The sequence below is a fragment of the Homarus americanus genome, unplaced genomic scaffold (assembly GCF_018991925.1).
Source record: "Homarus americanus isolate GMGI-L3 unplaced genomic scaffold, GMGI_Hamer_2.0 scaffold7626, whole genome shotgun sequence".
In the NCBI taxonomy this organism is placed as follows: Eukaryota; Metazoa; Arthropoda; class Malacostraca; order Decapoda; family Nephropidae; genus Homarus; species Homarus americanus.
The window spans coordinates 16,797,810-16,808,146 of NW_024718273.1; positions in this window are offsets into that span (position 1 = coordinate 16,797,810).

The window sequence follows — 10,337 nt, forward strand, 5'->3', positions numbered from 1 at the left end:
TTTTCTCAGAAGCCTCTGATGCGGTACTCTGTCAAATGCTTTGCTAAAGTCTAAGTAAATAACATCGTAGTTTTCGTCATTATCTACTACCTTAAATGTTACTGAATTAGAGGAAGTAGAGTTACATAACTGATATGTAAGGTGGCCCGCAATGTGACATTAGCGATACACCCACATGACCATTTACCCCCACTCCCCCCCCCCCCTTCCCACGGGTGGTTGAGGGATCTTTAATTCAAATTAAACTTGGACTTAGTTTTTGCTTTAGGAAGACCTAGGTAGATTATTTTCACGCTATATAGTGTAGACTCCTATAATCTGGCCAATGATGCTCTTAAGCAACAAGAAATTGATAACCTACAATATTATATTTTCACTCTGGGAAGAAAGGAAAAATGTAAGTCGAAAGAAAAAAATGATTTAGAGAATAAAGGAAGAAATGTATTGTCACACATGATAGAGGGAGGCAGCAGGAATTAGTGGATGATATATATAGTAGTTACTTATCATGTCCTAACAACCTGCTGACAGTCGTTGTCATGATGTAATGGCAGACGGAAGATCACAATTCATATTTAGCCTTCTGTTCACGTGTTGCCCCATCACCAGACTATCGCCAGTGTTTCTCACGCCCAATCAAAAACATCTATACGAGCTGTCCATATGGTTCAATCGTAAGACTCTGCACGTAGGATACAGTAACCCTAATCACACTTGAGATGTTTCCGGAACTATGCCATCTCGATTATCCAAATAGAATGAGTGCCTTAGGAATAACAATCCTTCAGACAAGGCACAGAAGGAGAAGCACAAGTTGATCAATGATTCCCAACATGGCTTCACAAGTGGGCGTTCATGTCTGACAAATCTATTAACATTCTTTCCAACTGTTTTCGAATCAGTGGATGACAGATACGATTATGATGTGGTATACCTCGATTTTGGCAAAGCCTTCGACAGAGTCCCCCACGAAAGACTAATACCAAAAGTGGAGGTTAACGGAATTGGAGGAGATATTCTAAAATGGATCAGGGTGTGGTTACAGGACAGGAAGCAGTGAGTGAGCATTAATGGCACTAAATCCGATTGGGGTAACGTCACTGGTGTAATTAAATCTGACTAGGACTCCGCAAGACTACAGGAAGATTAAAAAAAATGCATGGTCTGAAAAATTGCAGACGAAATTTAAATGTAAAGTACTTAGTCTAGGAGATGTAAACAGGGAATCCAGATACCAGATGAACAACGTTGTTTTAGAGAAATCCGACTGTGAGAAAGATTTAGGAGTAATGATAAGTAGGAATCTTAAACCAAGACAACAATATATGTTTGCTCGAAACAAGGCTAACAATGTACTTGGATTCATACAAAGGAATGTTAGTTACAAGACTAGCGAAGTTATCCTAAAACTATATCTTGCTCTTGTGAGACCTCACTTGGATTACTCGGTTCAGTTCTGGTCACCGTGCGACAGAATGGATATTGAATCCCTGGAAACCATTCAGAGGAGAATGACAAGACTAATCCCGGGCATTAGGAACCTTGGGTACAGAGACAGGTTAAACCATGTTAATTTGCCCTCCCTCGAGAGACCTACGAGTGAGGGGCGGTCTGATCGAGGTGTATATATGGAAGTCAGGGCTAAACAAAGGTGATATAACAAAGATACTCAAACTATCCAACCAGGAGCGAACTCGTAGCAATGGTTTTAAATTATAAAAATTTAGATTTAGGTGCGAGATAGGTAAACACTGGTTTGAAAATAGAGTAGTGGAATGGAACAAGTTACCGAACTTCAGCATTAATTCGAACACACTGGGGAGCTTCAAATATAGGTTGGACGGATATATGAGCGATAGGGCTTGCCTTGTATGGGCTAATAGGCTCACTGCAGTTTCCTCCAGTCTTATGTTCTTATACATATCTCGTAGAAACATTCAAAAATCCTGAAAGTGATGGAAAACGTGAACCCGGGACATTTCTTTGTGATGCCACGCACCAGCAACACGAGGGGACATAACTACATGCTCGCTAAGGTCATGCAGGACGAATATGAAGTGTATATTATTTAACATTACGAACTCAGTAATAGAACCTCTGAAGAAACATGTACTGATTCTCACAGATGACACCCGGGAGTAAGAAACTATTAGTGTTCATAATTTATTCATTATTCATCCGATCGCCCAAGCAGCTGACGAGCCGATCAGTGGTGAGGAGGATAAAAATCAAGGTGTGATATAATGCGCCAGGGTATAGGTAGGGTGGTGTACTGTCGACACACACACACACACAAAATAAAATAAAAAGTATTGATAGAGTTAGAGGCTGTGTTGATGGATGGTCTACAAGTAGTCTGGAACCTTGGCAGCGCTACATGCAAACACAAACACATTCACTATTCATACACACACTTTAATTACACACTTATACACACGCACACAGTCGCAACTGAAGGATTAGCCGTGATTTACAACATTACCTCCTGGTTGACGTGAAAATACCCGTAATTAAATATATAATGGCTTTACAATAGAATCTCATCATATACCTGTGTCTTCAACTATCATCATAACCATGCAGATTCGCCTCAGTTCTGATTCCGTCTCCTATTCTAACTGTCTTTTGTTATTTTACGTAGGGAAAGGTTATATTATCCATGAAAACAAAAACGCATCCATAAACAAATACATACACTCATAACATAAACACTCTTTACATGTTAGAGAATTAAATCTATCGCCCCATTATGTTCTCTCGAGATCAACGAACATAGTCTCCGGTGTTCGCCTGAAAATTCTTCCTCGTCCATGATGGAGAGTTTCAATACATGTCATCCAGAGAACTATTGAGAGTAGTTAACGAAAAACCAAAACAAACATTTCACATAAACAGGAGTGAAAATAATGTGTTTTTAGGAACGCATTAAAACTTTTGTCATTAGTGATAAAATATGACGATTGACCTCCGTACTGACGAAGATATGAGGTTTATTATTGTTGGGTGACTATAAAACGCTATGCTCACTTTTAGTCCAATTCCAATAAATCAGCTCTGGCATTCACTTATTGTTGCTTTGACACTCGATCTTGAATATTGATGTGAATATTTATCTAAGTTACAAAGTCTATAATATTAATAGAAAAAGTTGCATATAACGGATTTTGATCTAACGGACTGATCTCTTACATATAGTCCGTTAGAAAGTTTCATATATAACAGACTACCCTCGTATATATATAGTCCGTTAAGTGTCATATTTAACGGACTTCTATACAACGGATTAACCTCTCATATAGTCCGTTAGAAGAAAGTTTCATATTTAACCTAACGTAAAATCTTCCAATACTCAATGTAAGTCACGTGTCCATACTGTTGTAGTGGACGTCTCCCCTACAACTACCTACAACTGCGTAGCCACAGCCACCACCTGCTACCGCCTTCCCTAGCAACCAACCAGATGTTACCGTATCTTAGCAACGGAACCAGGAACCGGCGACTTTCTGGGTTTTCCCAACATGATTCATAGAGGACTGGCGGCTGCTGCTGGGTATATAAGCTCTGTCTCTCCATTGAGATTCATTCTGACCATTCTTCTTGAACAAGCAACACCTCCTCCGCCGCGGCCTGGCTGCCTTCGCTTCTCGCCTGCCTGGCGGCCCTCGCTCCCGCCAGCGAGCATGGCGACCCACCAGCTGTCCTTCTCTGAGCTTCCTCACCAACCAACTCTCATTCTGCCCATCTTCCTGAACAATATATTATACAAGAAAACCACCTTAGAGTTTCCTTCCATCCTGAGTGCTAGACAACATTAATATCTCGATACCCCTACACTGTACAGGTATTACCACTACAGGTTGTAATGATCAGACCATAGCTTACAGCCCAGAGAAAGACTACACATTTAACAGTTAATAGATGAGCAAGTTGACAGACCCTACAGTGAGATTAAGACCTGACCCAGGAGAGGTCACGGCCACAAGGTACCTGAGTTAATCCGGCGTTATGACCATGTTAAAGAAACTACTCCTGGACAAGACACACCCGGGTGGTAATAATTAGGAAGCATTACCGACCGGCGACATGACCAAACGTCTGGGCAAACACAGCTGTCCAGATCTAACCAGGAGAGGTCACGGTCACATGATCCAGCGTTCTCACCGCCGCGTCATTAGCTAACCCAGCGACATGACCGTGTTACTCAAGAAGTTACCCTCCAGCCAGTACACCTGTCACCTGGTCAGACATACCCAGATTAGTGACGACATCTTCCAGCTGGAGATCTCCAATATAAGGGCCCTGCAGCTCTTTCCAGAAGCATTAGAATTTTTATTGTAACAGGGAAGGGGCCGACAGCTACTTCCCAGAGGGAGACTTCCCTCCCCAGCACCGAGTCTCCAGCTAGAAGAGCCTCCCATAGGAGACATAGCCCAGCAGCACCCGCTGGGCCTCCCTCAGGTCACACGTGAGTCATTGTCAGATCCTTAGGGTGAGTTACTTACGGTGAGAAGTGTATCCATTTAATGTTTGTGTCCGAGAGTCATTGTCTAGTAACTTAAATATAATGTTATATTTATGTGTCTGTGTCATTGAGTTATCTAGTAAATACCTGTACTTAGAATTGGTGTTTAGAAAATTCTCCTTAAGAATATATTAACAGTTAAATAACTAATCGGTAAGGTACCAAAACTTCCTCACTTTACATGCCTTCAACTAAAACTGCTTCCTATACTTTCCACAATTAATTTACCTGCATTATAAGGTATTAGGCATTAATCAACACCCCATTTCAAGACCCAATATGCAGAGTAAAATTTTTAACTTGTAACAGTCATCAACGACTGAAATGTATATACTTTTGTTGATAAATATAAAACCCACAAAGTATTTACCCCTCAAAGAAATTTTATGATGATAAATCTACTCTCATGTTAAAAGTTTACCCATTGCAGTTGTCGTCAGCACCCATGATCATACCTCTCTCTCATACTGTAAATGTTGTTCTCATTTATACATCAATAACTCCTTTCATCTTTACAATAATTCTTCTACGCTTTATAATATGTAAAAAAAAAAAACTATGTATCAGTAGAAACGCCAAAAAATTAATTATTACTCTTCAAACAACTACATTTATGCGGGTGGTTTTTTTCTCAGGAATATCAACATAACTATTTCACATAATTTTCCCTTTGCATGTACCTGTATCTCTTATAATTTATCCATCCTTAAACCTCTAACTCTTCACTTTTGTAGTAATATTATCATATATAATAACAATGCTTCTGTTAGATAAGTTAGGTCCTGTGTCGTCTTAGGTTAGTGTGGCGACCTAAAACGATAGTAGTAATATAATGGTAAATATAAAACCGATTCTTCTGCTGTTGGATGCATGTTGTCACCTCAGTGTAAACATAGTTGTATTTGTTATAAATTTTAATTGTTAATGAACTATAGTGTAATTAAATCTTGTTATTTTCTTAAAGACTGATGAAATCTGTTTAATGCGTGAGGAATATATTATCGAGTACTACTTAACGCAGAAAATTATTGTCATGGTCATCAATTTAAACAGTGACGTGTGTGTGAAAAATCTCATGACAGTTATAAAAGTTTGCTTGCCTTGTGTATGTACGAGTACGTTGTATAGGAAAACTCAATCACATTATGAGGAATTAATAAACTCCAGGAATTACCCGCTGTCTAAACTTTGGTCTACGATCGTGTATAATATACCTTTCCAGTCATTCGTTAATAAATCGTATTCTCGACCAATATTACTATCTATCAGAGAAGTTTGGCTAACTTTAGTTAATTATATGAGCTAGATAATTAATGATGTGTTGGGTGAGTGTATGTATGTGTGGGGGAGATGTTTGTGTGTGGGAGGGATTTTGGTGTGTGTGGGGGGTGGGGGTTAGTGTATGTGTTTTGTGTGTGGGAGAGATATGTGTGGAAGGTTGGTGTATGTGTTTGTGTTGGGGTGTGTATGTGGTGTTACGACCGTGTCGTATTTTTTCTATTTTTTTATATATAACATACTCCCATGTTCCATATTATTCCTGTAATGATGTGTTAAATTTACTATTATATATTCTAGTCACCTTACCCTGTGCTGTTAAGGTTTTAACTGTCATTATTTGTTCAAGCCCATCTTATTTCTTTATATTGTATTGTAACCAGCATTCTCTGTTCTCTAACGACTATCTGCATCGTTAAACGACCCACCGGCGGGTCGCGTGGCGGGAGCCGACCTTATATATAGGACCCACCAACTGACTTGAGTCAGTTCAGTCCTCTTGTCATACAGTCAACATCCTTTGAGTAACACTTGTTACTTATACTTAATTTATTTGTGTTGTTCCTGTCGCCACCAATGTGGTATATCTATGTGAGTACCTATTTATGTGTCTGTTTGTGTCCATCAGTATTTGCTTAGTTGTATTCAAGTAATTCAGTGTTTCACGTTAGTTAATTTCAGTGATAGTTTTTATATGTTTATGCAGTGTTAACGTAATCCAATGCTTTATTTTTATTCTTTTGATGTTTCGATGTTTTGTATCATTTGTGTCTTAAAAGTTTCGATGGTGAATCAATTTGTTGTGACAGCCTACGAGGCTCTTTATTGTGTTAATATTTAATCAATTAAATTCTTAAAGGTTTACTTTATTTATTTTTATTCTCTTTTAATTTACTTCACTTTTTGTTTGGTTACGCCTAGAACCTGGATATTTAAGTAAATTAAGAGACGGCGTAACAGTGGTAGTATGTGGAGGGGTGTGTATATGTGTTTGTGTGCGGGTGTTTGTATTAGTGTGTGTGTGTGGGGTGTAAGTGTTTGTGTGTGGGAGGGTGACATGTGTGTTGGCGGGTGTATGCATTTGTAGGTAATTTTACGTGTTCTCAGGATAAAGTTAAATAACTAAAAATAATAATCAAGAATTGGTCAATGTTTACTCTAGGCATCACTTCCAAATATTCCCCGCGCGCGATTAAAAGAAACGTTTACATTTTGCAGTCAGGGGTCGGAAGAGGTGGATGATTATTAAGTCAGCTAAAAGCACCAGCTATAAACATAACTACTTGAACAAAACAAAGGTGGTTGGTCATTGAGGTGTAAACTCTTGGCTCTCAATCTTCTAATTAAAAATAGTCAATTACAGCCTTTGGCTAAGCAGCTACCAAACAGGGAGGTACTACCGCCTGGGAAGATATTGGAAGCATAATGTGTTGTCTAATGGTAGACCCTGCTGCCATATGGCATCACGAAAATTGTGACCAAGTCCTAGGTTGCTGATCTGACTTTATGCCTCATTTACACACAATTGCAGGGTCTCAATTGTTTCTTTTACTTTGACAACACAACATACATACGGTATATTGTTTCTCACTATTGATCTTCTTTTTTTCACTTTGTATTTCTTTGTGGTTCTTTATTATTATTATTATTATTGTTAGTGGTAGTAGTAGTTTTGTTATTTTTATTATTTTATTTTTAATTTTTTATTTTTTATTATAAATGTTATTTACTACGAACTAATTATTATTATTGTTATTAAATTTTCGCCCCCCAGGCTCCATTATACTGTGAGAATAGTAGAAACCCTTTTATAACACTACACACGGGTTAATTCTGCAGTTATTAAGGTTAAATACCATGCTCTGATTATATACCTCTTAGTATAAATGCATTGGCTGTAAGCCTTGGAGTGTAAGGTCACATTTTCAAGTCGGTTTACAGTGTAATTAAAGTAGGTGTGGGACTCGATGTAAATAAATAACAATCAGCTGAAACGATTCGCAGTATATAAATAAGACGCAGATTTTATGAGTGTCTATTGTATGAGCTGTCGCCTAACATACTTTACTTTTATATAAGGGGCAATAAAGTCTACCTTAGTAACAACAGGTTCTCGTGCTAAGGGAGTATTTTATGATTCCGAGTGAAAGGTATTTGGTCCTACAGCTTGTGTATTCTGAGGTCCGTAGATAAATAAAAGTACAAAATATTATAAGTAAAATATCACTTAAGAATACGCCTAAATCAGTTTTTATTTATAGTAGGAATATTAAGTAAGATGAGCATTAATTGCTTTTAAGTCATACTGATTGACGACCGCAGTACCGACTTAAAAACATTCTCGAGGCTCGATTAACTACTATTGAAACAGCGTTACTATTTATTACAGTACGTTGTTGTTCATCAGTACAGACACGAACAGAAGTCAATGGACAGTCGGTTTTCTCGGCCAGCACCAAAAAACACTTAACAAATTATAATTCTGTGTTAAAAGGTTCAGTAGTGCGTGTGAAGGAAAAATGTAAATTAAGTACACTGCGCCCTTTGGTCCCTCAGGCCTCAGTAACGAGACATTAGTAAAAAAAATAATAATATCCTGATTGGTTCTTTGTGATGATTGATGACGTCAAGGAAAAGTAAGAGGGGCAAATTTTGACGTCATCGAGGCAGTTAGCAGTGAATCATTATATTAACGTCTATCACTCAGCTATTATATTTGACTTGTGGCTTAGTCGATATTAATAATCATCAAAATGAAAAAAATACTCGAAATGGTACATACGTTAATATCTTATTTTTCTTCATTATTTTGTTGTTAGGTGTGTGTACTGAGGTGAACACGGATCATTCTTAATCCGAGTCATTCTTAATCCGCCCTTGGCTGTTGTCATTTACAGTAGTAGGAGTTGTTAATAGTAGTAATAGTCTTTGTATTACAGTAGTCATATTATTATTATTATTTATTATTATTGGAAGTAGTAATACATACGAGGATCACATAGGAATTACTGTAAGTATAACTGATGCTTTATATATTATTTGTATACACGTAATGCATGAATTTGTACTCAATAAATTCAAACCGCACCAAGTGCATCGCGTACAAGTATCAGCGTCACACTCGGTATAAACATTCTTGGGAAGCAGTTCATCACTCGTATGTCAGCACAAACATAAGTAACTATCAAAAAAGTATATTTACGGAGGAGTCCAAAGAATTTCAAAATGAACACCGCACTCCAGTTGTCTCGGTAGGGTTGTCAAAACTCAAAATCCTTCGCCCATTTTCATAATTTTCTAACACAAAATTGTAAAGATACTTTTATGATTGTGTGTACTGTACATACATACCCAGATGACCATTACACTTACTAAAAAAAATATTACACCCACCCATAGTATATTCGAGCACTCGATACAGCTTACGTTAGCGACATTGAGAGTAATATAATGTAGAGCAAATAATTCTTAATGCTGTAGCGGAGTTAAATGCCTAATATACACTTTTATCGTGATTGGCCCATTACCGTCTCTGAGCGTCACTCAATGATACATGGTAGCACTTTACTATGTACTTGGCAAGGGCACCATAGGACCATTACGAATACCTAAACTACTATAAGTAGGGACAAGGGGCCCAATACCTCTATATGTTCCGTGAGAAAATTATCCTCGCCCATTGTGGACAGAAAATTTTTGCTACAAATCACAGGTAGAGAAGTGACGGTATTCATTCATCCTTGAATAAGTGGCTAGAAGTCGCATATGTTTGCCTACAACGATCAGTGTGTTATAGTTGACCTTACTACTGCTGAGATTATTTGTTAGAGCACCAGGGTTGATGATAATATGTTATTATGGAAGGATCACCGTGGTGAAATCTAATTCGTAACTTTTTCAGTTACTGTTGACAAGCTGAGCCCAGGAGCGTCAATATGGCTTCGTGACGCCGTATTCTTCTCATGTATCATAAAAGATTGTTATAGTTTTCATCATGCCAATACTAATTTCACACAGAAAAAAATGTGTACAGCTCAAGGATTTTGTCAACCAACAAAACCTAACCTAACCAGGGGGGGCGGAGCTCCCCTGGACCCCCCTTTGTTCATGCCCCCACATCTTAGGTTAGGTTTTGTTTTGTTGGTCGGTTGGTATTTTATTTGTGATTTATTCGATAAAAAAAAAATTCCGTTATGATTGTTGGGCGGGGGAGGAGGTAATCAAAATAATGATCGGTGCAATATTTACTACCTACTACGCCAAAATTAAGTTCAGTTGATCCCTGGGGTGCCTAAAGTTCAATTGATCCCTGGGGTGCCAAAAGTTCAGTTGACCCCTGGGGTGCCTAAAGTTCAGTTGATCCCTGGGGTGCCTAAAGTTCAGTTGATCCCTGGGGTGCCTGAAGGGAGGGAGGATATTGTTGGTGTAAAAGGGAGGGAGGGAGGGTATTGTTGGTGTAAAAGGGAGGGAGGGTATTGTTGGTGAAGGGAGGGAGGAAGGGTATTGTTGGTGTAGGAAGGAGGGTTATTGTTGGTGA